Source organism: Geotrypetes seraphini, chromosome 8 (genome assembly GCF_902459505.1).
Source record: "Geotrypetes seraphini chromosome 8, aGeoSer1.1, whole genome shotgun sequence".
In the NCBI taxonomy this organism is placed as follows: Eukaryota; Metazoa; Chordata; class Amphibia; order Gymnophiona; family Dermophiidae; genus Geotrypetes; species Geotrypetes seraphini.
In genome coordinates, this window is record NC_047091.1 from 119,288,315 (window position 1) to 119,301,626 (window position 13,312).

At 43.5% G+C, this 13,312-nt stretch overlaps 1 protein-coding gene across 1 annotated transcript in view; it reads right to left on the reverse strand.

The window, feature by feature from the left end:
* The window catches only part of LOC117365609 (occludin-like), a 90,969-nt gene extending 79,613 nt beyond the window's left edge, over positions 1 to 11,356 (reverse strand). Inside the window, exon 1 of the mRNA XM_033956163.1 lies at positions 11,059 to 11,356. The gene's annotated coding sequence lies outside the window, so the exon portion shown is untranslated. The remainder of the gene's footprint in view (positions 1 to 11,058) is intronic.
* Positions 11,357 to 13,312: the final 1,956 nt, after the last annotated feature.

Here is a 13,312-nt window from a genome sequence, read left to right on the forward strand (position 1 = left end):
CATTGGTTCCAGTCCCATCTCCCTTCTGTTTTCTTGAGTATCACAGTGCAGTAGTGGAGCGAAGGAATTCTGTAGAGGTAATATTTGTGAAGGTGGATGCTTCTGTGTTACATGTCGCAGTCTTCCTGAGCCTACTGTGACCCATTTATTCCTGAGCTATTTTATTCTTTGAGGTAGTAAGTTGGTATGATTTTGTGGAGTGACGGAAGCTGCTTTAATTGTATTCAATTCCTGTTTAAGTTTGCAGAGCTCCTCCTTAATACCAGCAAGTTGAAGACATATGGGGCAAGCCTTAAGCCTCCAAATAGTATGTCTTGGAATTAAAGCACCACAGTGATTGCATAGAATAAAGCTCATCTTGATTGGTTGTGAAGTGACTTGATTTGAGTAGTCCTGATTATTTGGGTCTCTCTCTATATATGAAAAGTAGTCCCTGGGGTTGGTGGGACTATAAGTCTTACCTTTATTCCTATGAAAGGGAAAGAGGAAATACGATTTAACAAAGGAAAGACAAGAGTTTATTTTTTGTGGTTTTTTTTCGTTTTTTTAAAATAAGAAACGGGGAGAAGAGAAATTAAGCAGATAAAATGCTGAAAAACAGTGAAAAGAGCAGAATATGAAATGCTGAGTAACTTAGCTTTTAGAAGTTCACAGGGCAGCCTTGTTCACAGCACTGTCCCAAAGATAATGCAGTTAACCTTAGAAGTAAATTATAGCCCCTCCCTTCTCCACCTAATCAGCAGACACAATGGCTAAAAACTAGTAAGTCAGAAATACAGGCTCTATACCACCCTAAAACACAGTATTTTAAACAAAAATGCAGGCTCTATAACAAATAAGTGGCCACCCTAAAACACAGGATTTATAACAGGATTTTCCCTACTTTAGTCACCCTGTACCCCAGGCACCAGGATTTAATTAGAGTTAATAAAGTCTTACCCTTATTCCTATGAAGAGGAAAAGGAAATAAGATTTAACAGAGGAAAGAGAAGGGTTTATTTTTTTTGTGCTTTTTTTTTTTTTAAGTAAGAAACAGGGAGGAGAGGAGAAATTAAGCAGATATAATGCTGAAAAACAGTGAAAAGAGCAGAATATGAAATGCTGAGTAACTTAGCTTTTAGAAGTTCACAGGGCAGCCTTGTTCACAGCACTGTCTCAAAGATAATGCAGTTAACCTTAGAAGTAAATCAGAGCCCCTCCCTTCTCCACCTAATCAGCAGACACAATGGCTAAAAACTAGTAAGTCAGAAATACAGGCTCTATACCACCCTAAAACACAGTATTTTAAACAAAAATGCAGGCTTGTAACATCTTGCAAAAATCACTTATCTCAGAAAATACTGAAGGGTCCTGACATGTTTCGCAAACTGCTTCAGGGAACCCCAATGGATGGATTTCCAAAAAGATAGCGACTCAACTGGAAGTGTTAGAATTTGAAGGCTCTTATATAGTAGAGGCAGGAAGCCGTGAGAACTCAAATTTCTCTCTATAAATCAAAGTTAAAGCCTCATCTTGACTACTTTAAGCTTTTCAGTGAAATGGATGAGGCTTTAACATTTACGTGTATAATGTGTAACAGTGTTTTTTTTACATTTGACTTATAGAGAGAAATTTGAGTTTTCACTGCTTCCTGTCTATGATAATGAGAGATTTTTTCCACGAAATTTAATGAGACAATACCATATATTCACTTGTTCAAAAGTTTAATTGCAGCACAATCCAGCACTACACTCGTTCGGGCACTTGTTTTTTCCTTTAATGCTGTTTGTTGCAAAACTTTATCTACCACAGACCCCTGAGGAAGGTTTGTTGTCCGAAACACGGACCATGTCAGGTCCCTCAGTTGGTAATAAGGTTGTAAATAAACAGTACCTGCATCTTCTACATAGTCTGCAGTTGTCTTTGGTTTTTGCTTTTGTGATTACAATATGTCAGATTTGAAATGTGTATCCTGCCAGAGCTGGTGTTAGACATCGAGCGTGAGCTAGGACCTAACAGAGAGAGGAAGTCTTTTTTTGTTTTGTTAATACCACAGCACTGGTGTGGGGTTGGAGAGGACAAAGGGGGGTGGGTGAAGAGGACAAAAATAAACCCACCAGGCCATTTGAAAAAAAAAACCCAACAAAAACAACACCACCACCCAATTGTGCAGATAAAGTGAATCAAATTGAAAAATCAATTCAATAGGCTGAATCAAATCGAAATTTTTTTTCCTGAATCGGGCAGCACTATCAAGAGCCATGCTGTAAGCCCAGTGTTCTGGATTCTCCATAGGGACTGGTCCCTGAGTGAAAAGATCCACTTGGACTGGCAGTCTGAGGCCTTCATCCCTACAGAGGTGAACTAGGTCCGCATACCATGGTCTGTGGGGCCAATTGGGCTCCACAATGCTACCATTCCTGGATGACTGGCAATCCTGCGGATGATTCGCCCTAACACAGGCCACGGGGGAAACATGTACATGAGCCCTTTCTCCGGCCACGGTTGAAATAATGTGCCTAACCCCTCGCATCCGGGTTTGTATCTTCAGCTGTAAAAGCGATCTGCCTTTGTATTTCCGCTGAGGCCATCAGATCCATCCATGGATGCCCCCACTGCCAACTAGGGAGGTGAACACCTGGGGGGAGAGACCATTCCCCCAGGTCAAGAGCCTGCCAACTAAGAAAGTCAGCCTGCACATTTTCCACTCCCGCTACATGCGAGGTTAAGAAGGCCCATAAATGAGTTTCTGCCCACCAAAAGAGGAGTTGAGCTTCTAGGATTAATAGGGCGTTTCTGGTGCCTCCTTGTCTGTTGACATAAGCCACCGCTGTCGCATTGTCTGAGAAGACTCTGACTGTCTTGCCTTCCAGAGACTTCTCCAGTGCTTGAAACGCTAGTCGAATGGCTCAGAGTTCTAGTCAATTTATGGACCACTTTTGCTGAGCCAGTGTCCAATGACCCTGAACTGGGTGTTCATTGCAATAACCACCCCCCAACCATAAAGGCTGGCATCGGTCATTAAAATCACCCAGGAGGAAATTCAGAATCACATGCCCCTTGAGAGGGTAGCATCTGCAGCCATCACTGCAGACTGCTCTTTGTTTCCAGTAACCAGGAAACTGGTTGCTGAAGTAAGTCTGTCTGGAGAGACCATCAAGAGAGGAGAGAGTGTTGGAGAGGCCTCATGCGTGCCCTTGCCCAAGCGACCACCTCTACGGCTATCACCATTGACCCCATGACCTGCAGATAATGCCACCCCATGGGAGTCAGACTCTGTAGCAGGTATGAAATCTGCTTCTAGGGCTTCAGTCTTTGTGGCTCTGGAAGACCTGGCCCTGGAAAAAAGACCTGGCTCAAGACCGTGTCGAACAAAACTCCCAGGTACTCCAGTTGGGTCTTCTTGAAGTTGACAATTCATTCCAAGTCCTGGAGAAGTTGGATGACTCTCGAAACAGCCAATTCCCCTTCCTTCTTGGATGGGCTCTAATTAGCCAATCGTCCAAATATGGATGCACCTGGATCCCTGCCTTGTGGAGGTGCACTACCACCACCACCATCACCTAGGTAAAAGTGTGAGGTGCTGTCGCGAGGCTGAAGGGGAGCGCTGAGAATTGGAAATGCTGCTCTAGCACATGAAACCGCAAGTACCTCCTGTGGGCGGGAAAAATGGGAATGTGGAGACAGGCCTCTGTCAAATTGAGGGAGGCAAGAAACTCTCTCGGTGCCACTGTTGCTATGACTGACCAAACAGTCTCCATGTGGAAATGCAGCACTTTCAGTGCAGCATTAACTGACTTGAAGTACAGAATTGGCCTCCAGTTGTCTGAGCCTTTCTGAGTATATGGAGTAGCTGCCCAAACCCAATTCTTCATCCAGTATTGGCTCTATGGCACGAAGATCCAGTATCTTTTGTACCATTGCTCAGCCGGCAGGAGAATCTACAAAAAGATCTGGAAGGGGGGCACAAAATTCAATTTTGCAATCTTCTCAAATAACTTCTAGGTCCCAATGGTCTGCGCTTATCTAAGCCCCAACCAACCAAAAGTCTGACCGCTTGCCCCCTATCTGGGGTGGCTTGGCACCTGTCCTGGCATCAATGTGCTTTCTTGGAGGTGGGAGACCTTTAAATTTCAGTTTTGGAGACCCCCCATCCCATATTTTCCCCATAGGCCTTACTCACTGTGCCATGTGCCTGCCTGCTTCAGCTCAGGAATGCAACTGGGATAAATGGAGAAGAGCTCTGTCTCACAGGTTTGCAGGACAAACTTGGACTTTGGGCTGACAGTTAGACTAAGGTCAGATTGAGCCTCAACCCCCAGAAAACCTCAGGCCTGAGGAAGAAAACCATGCAGTTGGCCTACTATTAATCCTGACCAAGCCGGGAAGGAGCCAAACAGCCAGTGCTCAAGCTCCTGCATTGTCTGAGAAAACTTGCACCGCTTTTCCCTGTAGTGCCCTTCCAAACATCTGCAGTGTCAGGCGGATGGCTCTTGGCTCCAACCGGTTGGTGGACCCTCTGGGAGGGGACCAGCGATCCTGAACACCCTTTGCAATGCGCTCCCATCCATAAAGGCTGGCGTCTGTGGTCAGAATCATGGAGATGCAGAGTGGGACTCTTCTGACTAGGGACTGCGGCTGCAGCCACCAGGTCAGACTGTGACACACCTCTGTTGTCTAAGGCAGCAGCATCTGCAATATATCCTGTTGTGGGCACGATTGGGATCGGAGCGCTTTCTGGAGAGGACACAGATGCACTTTTGCCAAGAGAACCACATCTATAGTCGCTACCATCGACTCAAGCACCTGCAAATGATGCCAAGCTGTGAGGATTTGGACTGTCGCGAAACTCCTGATCTGAAAAAAGAGTTTTACTTTGCACGCTTCCAGAAACTGCATTGGATCTAGATGGCTTTTCCAAAAGTTGACCACCCAGCGAGATTCTGCAAGAGCTGAATCACCCTTTGCACTGCTGTCCTGCCCTTGGACTCAGACGAGGCCATCAATCAATTGCCCAGATTCAGATGCACCTGAATCCCCATCTTGTGGCAGTGCACAGCTACAACCACCATCAACTTGGTGAATGTGTGAGGTGCTGTGTGAAGGATTTCAAAGGTAAATGGGGAGGCCTGGAAGATATTGGGAGGGAGGGAGAGTGGACAGTGAACAGGGTGCAGAGCCTAGCAAGGCAGGGCACAGCATGGCACTTGAATATCAACATCCCAGTTTATATCTGAGCCACCTTTTTTCCTCCTTTTTGGAAGAAAAAAAAGTTACTTCATTTTATATTCAGGTCAGCTTATATTGGTATATACAATAATTTTTATTGAACAAAGAAAATAGATGTTCACAGAAACAAGCTTGGAGTTGTTACAATATTAATCCCCACCAAGCCCCTCCCCATTGTGAGTTCTGTTCAAACATGAGACAACTCAAAGCCATGGAATAGAGGGACATATACTAAGATGGATAGGCAAATGGCTGGAGAACAGAAAGCAGAGAGTGGGCATAAATGGGAAATTCTCAGACTGGGAGAAAGTGACTAGCGGTATGCCCCAGGGCTTGGTACTTGGACCCATCTTATTTAATATTTTCATCAATGACCTAGAAGAAGAACATCCAGTGAGATCATCAAGTTTGCAGACGAAACAAAGCCATGCAGGGCAATCAGATCGCAGAAGGATAGCAAGGAACTCCAGAGTGACTTCTGTCAGTTAGAGAAATGGGCGGAGAAATGGCAGGTGAAGTTTAATGTGGAAAAGTGCAAAGTAATGCATTTAGGCAGAAAGAACAAGGAACACGAGTATAGAATGTCAGGTGCAACTTTGGGTAAGAGTGAACAAGAAAAGGACCTGGGTGTACTGATAGATAGGACTCTGAAACCGTCGGCACAATGCGCGGCAGCGGCAAAGAAAGCAAATAGAATGTTAGACATGATAAAGAAAGGAATCACGAGTAGATCGGAGAAAGATATAATGCCGCTTTATAGGGCAATGGTCAGACCACACTTGGAATACTGTGTCCAACATTGGTCTCCCAACCTAAAGATGGATATAAAACTGTTGGAGGGTGCAGAGACAAGCAACGAAGCTAATAAAAGGTATGGAGAACTTGGAATACGAGGAATGACTTAAGAGATTGGGATTGTTCTCCCTTGAGAAAAGGAGACTGCGAGGGGATATGATCGAGACTTTCAAACTACTGAAAGGAATCGACAAAACAGAGCAGGAAAAAAAAATTATTTACAATGTCCAATGTGACACGGACAAGAGGACATGGACTGAAGCTAAGGGGGGACAAGTCCAGGATAAATATCAGGAAGTTCTGCTACACGCAACGAGTGGTGGACACCTGGAATGCTCTCCCAGAGGAGGTTATTGCGGAATCCACCGTTCTAGGATTTAAAAGCAAACTAGATGCACATCTCCTTACGAGAGGCATAGAGGGATATGGGTGACTAAAATTACGCCAGGTGTAAACCTGGCTGGGCCTCCGCATGTGCAGATCACCAGATTTGATGGACCGAAGGTCTGATTCGGAAATGGCAGTTTTTATGTTCTTAATTACCGTACTGAACCAACATCTATACAGCAAAAAGATACCACGAGATACCCTCTATTCTTATCCATTCTGATATATGGAAACTCCCTGTCCTAACCCCACAGTATTGGAACAGAGGTCTGGACTCTTATAACCTCTCTTCTCTTTACTCAATGAAAGGAAAAAAGTAATTCTTACTTTCCTTCCCATTTCTCCCCCCCCTTATAACAATATTCCAGCAAACCAGACAGAACAATTCTTCTCGACACTCATATGCTCTTAAACCTGTTCCAAGGTGTTCAAAATTAAACTGCAAGTGTCCCAGATCAATAGGCAATGTTTTTTTCGCTTATAGGTGAAGCTTGTATTAGAGAATAACACTGGGACAAATTTTTCCCCATCCCCGCAGGAACTCAATTTCCCCGTCCTGTCCTGCCGAGTTCTTTTCCTGTCCCTGCCCCATTCCTGTAAGCTTTGCCTTAACCACACAAGCCTCAAACACTTATGATTTCAGGCTTCTGTTGGGATGTTGTCCCTTTGTCATTCCAGGAAATTGTCCAAACCCTTCTTAAAACCAGTTATGCTATCTGCTCTTACCACAACCTCTGGCAATGCGTTTCAGAGCTTAACTATTCTCCGAGTGAAAAAATATTTCCTCCTATTGGTTTTAAAAGAATTTCCTCTATAACTTCATCGAGTGTCCCCTAGTCTTTGCAATTTTTGATGGAGTGAAAAATTGATTCACCTTTACCTGTGCTACTCTACTCAGGATTTTGTAGACTTCAGTCATATCTCCCCTCAGCCGTCTGTTTTCCAAGCTGAAGAGCCCTAACCTTTTTAGTCTTTCCTCATATGAGAGGAGTTCCAACCCCTTTATCATCTTGGTATAAGAACATAAGAATAGCCTTATTGAATTTTTGTGCTCTGGATTTCAGATCACTCTGTTCCCCCCCCCCCCCTTGCACAGTCCCAATCCTGTATGTTCGATATAATACTTCAGACATTGAAACAACCTTTTTACCTGCTTTTGATATACTGTGAAAATTTGTTTATTAAGTTTTGAAAGTGAAACACTGTGGATACTACATATTAAAATGGGATTTATACACCTGATGATTGAGTAGAAATAAGAAGTGTGAGTCACTTACCTATTAGAGTGGAATTTTTTAACGATCAATGATGATAAGAGCTTAAATGGATCAATCTATAATCTAGAAGCTACATTATTGAGGTTTATTTTTCTTCACACTAACTGAATGAATAGAATGGTTGTATGTAGGCCCAGTAGCACTCTTTAAGTAGAGCATTTATTTAAATGGTGGAACTGATAGCTTATTGCACTGGCATGGAATAGTTTCTCATTGTGTTTGTGTTAGAAACAGTACACTTGATCATTGGCAAGTGGCTCTAATGCACGGCCTTCTGCATCAGCACCTGAGTATTGGCAACACAAATGAAAGAGCTGACAGCAAAAGTCTGAATAAAAGTTGCTAATATGGAGAGATGTATATTAAAGAGCCTGAGGGCCAGAATAGAACCCAGGGGAACACGTCAGAGGGAGGAAGTCTGAGTTGTTGTATACAGATGTATCTCATACATAATCACTGAGATTAAGCCGAAAGTCAGAACTAGAAGCATCTTTAGAACCACTTACCTAAACTTCAAGGCCTGCATCATCACCTTGAGCCAGATAGGAGCTACTATTGCTCTGGTCCCAAGGTGGTGAGATAAGAAAAACAAGTGATGAAACTCAAAAAGATAATAGAACAGAGGGGTAAGAGAGGGGAGTACAAAACCAAACATTTTTAAAGAGTCAAAACAAAAGAGAAAGAAAAAAAAAAAGGGGGAGAGGGAGGGTATAAAATTATAATCCCTTGATTCCTAAAATAGTCATCTGGGTCCATTGCACAGAAATAAAGGGTAACAAATAAAACCAAACAATAATACAAGGGGGATACATTTTATTAAATTGGCTTTTGTGAACTAAAAAAACTTCTTCCTCCAAGACAGCAGACCAAGTTTTCAGAAAAGATTTCTAGCTTTGCTTGTGAATTTATCATGCGGATATAACATAGTAATAAGGCTTTGTTTTACCAATTGCTTTGATCTGTAAGGTATGGAGGAAGTCTGTCACAGCTGTACCCAATAACTAAGGGGCCTTTTAACTAAGCTGCAAGGGTGAGAGGTATCCGGAGCAGAGATGCCCTCCTCTTCTCCCGTACCCCTAGTTGAAGCTGTTGCACGCGACGGTCAACACTTGCTCCTCGCGACCCCATCAGCTCTCCTTCTGATGTCATTTCCTATGTGAGGCACCCGGAAGTGACATCAGCGGGAGAGCCGACAGGGTCGTGAAGAGCACATTGTTGACTGCCACAAACAACGTCTTCAACTAGAGCAGGGGTGTCAAAGTCCCTCCTCGAGGTCTGTAATCCAGTCGGGTTTTCAGGATTCCCCAATGAATATGCATGAGATCTATTAGCATACAATGAAAGCAGTGCATGCAAATAGATCTCATGCATAGTCGTTGGAGAAATCCTGAAAACCCGACTGGATTGCGGCCCTTGAGGAGGGACTTTGACACTCCTGAACTAGAGGTATGGGGGAAGAGAAGGGAAGGGGTGTGTGCATGTGGAGGGGAGAAATGGGAAAAAGCGGGTGGGGCGGAGAGGAGGGGGTGTTGGCGCCCTCCCCACCAACATGGCGTTTGGAGCAGACCGCCCCCCTCAACCCACCACTGCTACCATGCACCTAATCTAGTTTAAAATGGTGTTTATGAGGTATGCCTAGGTGTTCTGTGGTAATTGTCAAATGTGTGCACACTGACCATGTCTGGAAGGCAGAGAGTGGGTGTTTTTGTGCTAATCAGCTAGTGCACTTACATTACTACACACTGGTTAGCGCAGGAATAATATGTGAATGCTTACTGCGGCCATAAGTGGAGGCGTGCCATGTTTTTCAAATGGCCACACGCTAATGGCAACATTAATACCTAAGCACTTTCGCTTTTCTTTCATAATCTGGTCAGTAACCCAGAGACATAGACAAGAACATGTATAATTTTAACTTTGCTATATTGTTTTTTATATCTCAGTTTTTCCGTGTGCGATTGTGTTCTTTCCTGTTTTTAAAAGGAATTCTTTTCAACAAGATTTATTTTAGTACTTTGTACACTGCTTTGGCCCATGCACTGGAAAAGGCGGTCTATTAAAAAAACAATAAACAAACAATTAAAAAAACAACAACAGAAAAATATCATTTTTACGGCTGTGGTAAAAATGGCCTTAGCAGGCAGGAACAACCTGTGCAAAGGCTGTTTTTTAATTGCAGCTTAGTAAAGCTTCCAAAATACTTTGAGTATGAACTTGGGTCTCACTGTGTCAGTGTGAGAAGCCAAGTGTTCTCACGCTCTTCCCGAGGTTTGTAAAACAAAAAAAAATGCTTCTCAGCTCCTGTTACACCTGCAGCTGGCCAAACTCCCAACCACCCCTCCCCCACTTCCAAATCTAAAAGACCAGCTTGGAAATAGGTTGCATACCCTCTATCCCTGCCTCATTCTTGGAACCCAACCAGAAGCATCCTCCACCCTCCAACCTCCATTAGTCTCCACAAACAAAGTCCTTTTGTTCAGTTCAACTTTGAAAGTAGACACGTTTCCAACTTCCCTCCCCATTCTCCAGCAATCCCTACTGTTTTCCGTTGTTGCTTTGCGCGTAGAGGAAATTCATTCACACAACGTCATAAGTTAGCTTTTGTTGTAAACATGAAAGGTATTTTGTGGCCAGCCCAGTGGCAGCACTGTACATACACTGCCGACATGAACTTGGATCCAGGTCCCAGGTCTGTTATCACAGTGCCCCGGAATTGAGCTGGGGCTGTTTACAGCAGTGGTCTCAAAGTCCCTCCTTGAGGGCTGCAATCCAGTCGGGTTTTCAGGATTTCCCCAATGAATATAATATGCATGAGATCTATGTGTATGCACTGCTTTCAATGCATATTCATTGGGGAAATCCTGAAAACCCGACTGGATTGCGGCCCTCAAGGAGGGACTTTGAGATCCCTGGTTTACAGCCATTGAGAGGAAGGGGGGGAGGATTTCAGAAACACTTGGCAGCTAGATTAAGGTCCCAGAGAGAACCTTTTTTAAAAAAATTTTTTTATTCATTTTAAAAACTTTCAATAAGTGTAACATAAGATACAATCATATCCTTAACGTCACTTAATTTACCATCAAATTCTAACTCACATCCCAGAGAACTTTAGCAAATGACCATTGACCCAGGACTGTGGCTGCACTGACTATGCTAAGAATGCTGGGAAGGGATATGTAACGAAGGTAACGGAACGCAGGGGGGGGGGGGGGAAGGGAGGACATAAAAGTTCAGGCCACCGTAGCTCAACTGAGGTTCTTTCTTCCCCTTCCCCGAGAAAAAATTGCTGCTTTAGGCGACTTCTGAAGAGCTTTAACTCAGTGATTTACGGTTCTTGTTGCATATTTTAAAAATCAATTTTGTGCAAAACACGACAGGGTCACCTTCTTACCTGCAGCTGAAGTCACATTACTTCTGTAAGCAGCAGTTACACGTTTTTGCTGTTTTTAACCTGAGTTTGCAGCTTGTGTTTCCCAAGAAGAATTTGTCATAGCTTTTCTCTTGAGCAAGGCAGGTGCTGCTGGACTTACGGGAAGTTCCTTCCTCCTCAGATCTCTCGTCTGCTTTACCCTCGAGCTCTTTGTTCGTTCAAATGGCAGTGAAGGGATTAATGATTACAAGGTACTGTACAGGGTGATAATGAGATCCACTCCCTCGAGCCTGAAGACGAGCGCTGATTGGAGGCTGCTCGTCAAACCTTTCCTGCCACGCTGGGGCTCCAAAGGAGAGCAAGAAAGCAGAGGAGGAGCCAGACAGAGGCGAAGAAAGAAAGAGGGACAGAGAGGATAGGTAAGGGAAAGGGGGTGGGTGGGGGTGAAAAAAAGCAGGGAAAGAAAGATGATCAGAGAGGAAGGGGAATAGAGGGGTAGGAGAAGGCAGGGAGAAGTGAGGAAAGAAAGAAAGCAGTAAGGGAGGAGAAGGCAGAGAGGATAGGTAAGGAAAAGGGGGTGGGGTGAAAGAAGCAGGAAAATAAAGGAGAGGTTCAGAGAGGAAGGGAAAAGGGCAAGAGAGGGGTAGGAAAAGGGCAAAAAGGTGAGGAAAGAAAGAAAGCAGTAGGGGAGGAAAAGGGGCAGAAAGCATAGGTAAGGTCAGAGAGGAAGGGAAAGAGGAGCAGAGAGGTCGGAGAAGGGCAGAGAGCGGCAAGAATAAAAAAGAAAGAAAGCAGTAGGGGAGGAGGGACAGAGAGGCTAAGTAAGGAAAAGGGGGTGAAGGAAACAGGAATAGAAAGGACAAGATCAGAAGGGAAGTGAAGAGAAAAGGGAAATTAAAGCAGGAAAAGAAAGAAGAGAGGGGCAGAAGAGAAAGTGAAGGGAAGGAAAGAAAAGCAGGAAGAGCAAACAGTTAAGGAGGGCACAGACACAGGAGGTAAAATCCATTATACACTCAAGAAGTCATTCATATTTTCATAAAATTGCATTGTGTGTGGTTTGCATGGACATATATTTGTGTGTGTATGTGCACATGATGTGTTTTTGTTAACCACCTGTATGTATCAAACTATTGTCTTATGTAGGACAAGTCTTCCATCACCATGGCTCCCTCAATTCTATGTTGCAGCTTACAGATAATGGTCACCCTTACCTCTTTGTAAGCCTTCCTCTGTAAAAATCTGTTTTCTTACCACATTGTGAACTCTCCAGCTATCGGCCTGCACACTTATGTTATAGTTCGCTGACTCTACTCAGTCTTACCTCTTTTGTAAACAGCCCAGAACCGAAAGGCTTTTGCGGTATATAAATAAAGATTTATGTTATTTATATTTAAACTATTTGTTAATACAGCAATCAGTTAGAAGATACTATTCCTGAAAGTAATTTATTTGCTATACCAGCGGACAGAACATGGACAGCATTCAATACAGTCACAACAGCGGAAATAAGACCTCTAGTGAATAGACTATTCTGAAACAAAATACCAACTAGATCTATGCCCATCCCACCTATATCAAGATATGCTGGAAGAAGTGCTAAATTGGTTAGTCAAGATGATTTATTCTACACTAGGGCAAGGAAGATTCTCAGAGGAATTTGGGGAAATTTGGCTTACACCTATCCCTAAAGGAACAGACCTAGACCTATCCCAAGCTGCAAGCTACAGACCGGTAGCAAGTATACCATTCATGACGAATTTGATAAGAGTCATCACCAAGCTAAAAGATAATATTTCAAAATGGAATCTACTATTGCCTTCCTAACATGAGTTCAGAAACAAATACAGTACAGAAACATGTTTGATTGATCTGACATCGAGAGTTAGATCAGTATTAAGCACAGGAAAACAAATGTTACTACTACAGTTCAATGTCTCAGCAGCATGGTCAACCACACTCTGCTGCTAAATAGACAAGCTGAAATAGGAATTTCAGGAATGGTGTTACAGTGGTTCCAAGGCTTCATGATGAAAAGATGCTACTAAGTGTTAAGAGATGAAGCCTTCTCTGACAACTGGTCTTCACCATGTGGAGTTCCACAAGGATCTTCCATCTCACCACTATTATATAATATCTTCACGACCACACTAAATTTGATAATCTTCAAATCAGGGGTATGGTGCTTCTCATATGCAGATGATGTCTTTCTACTAATCCCTGCATGTTTGAATCAAGCAAGCCTGACTACCTTATTGTCCAGAACGATAACTAAAGT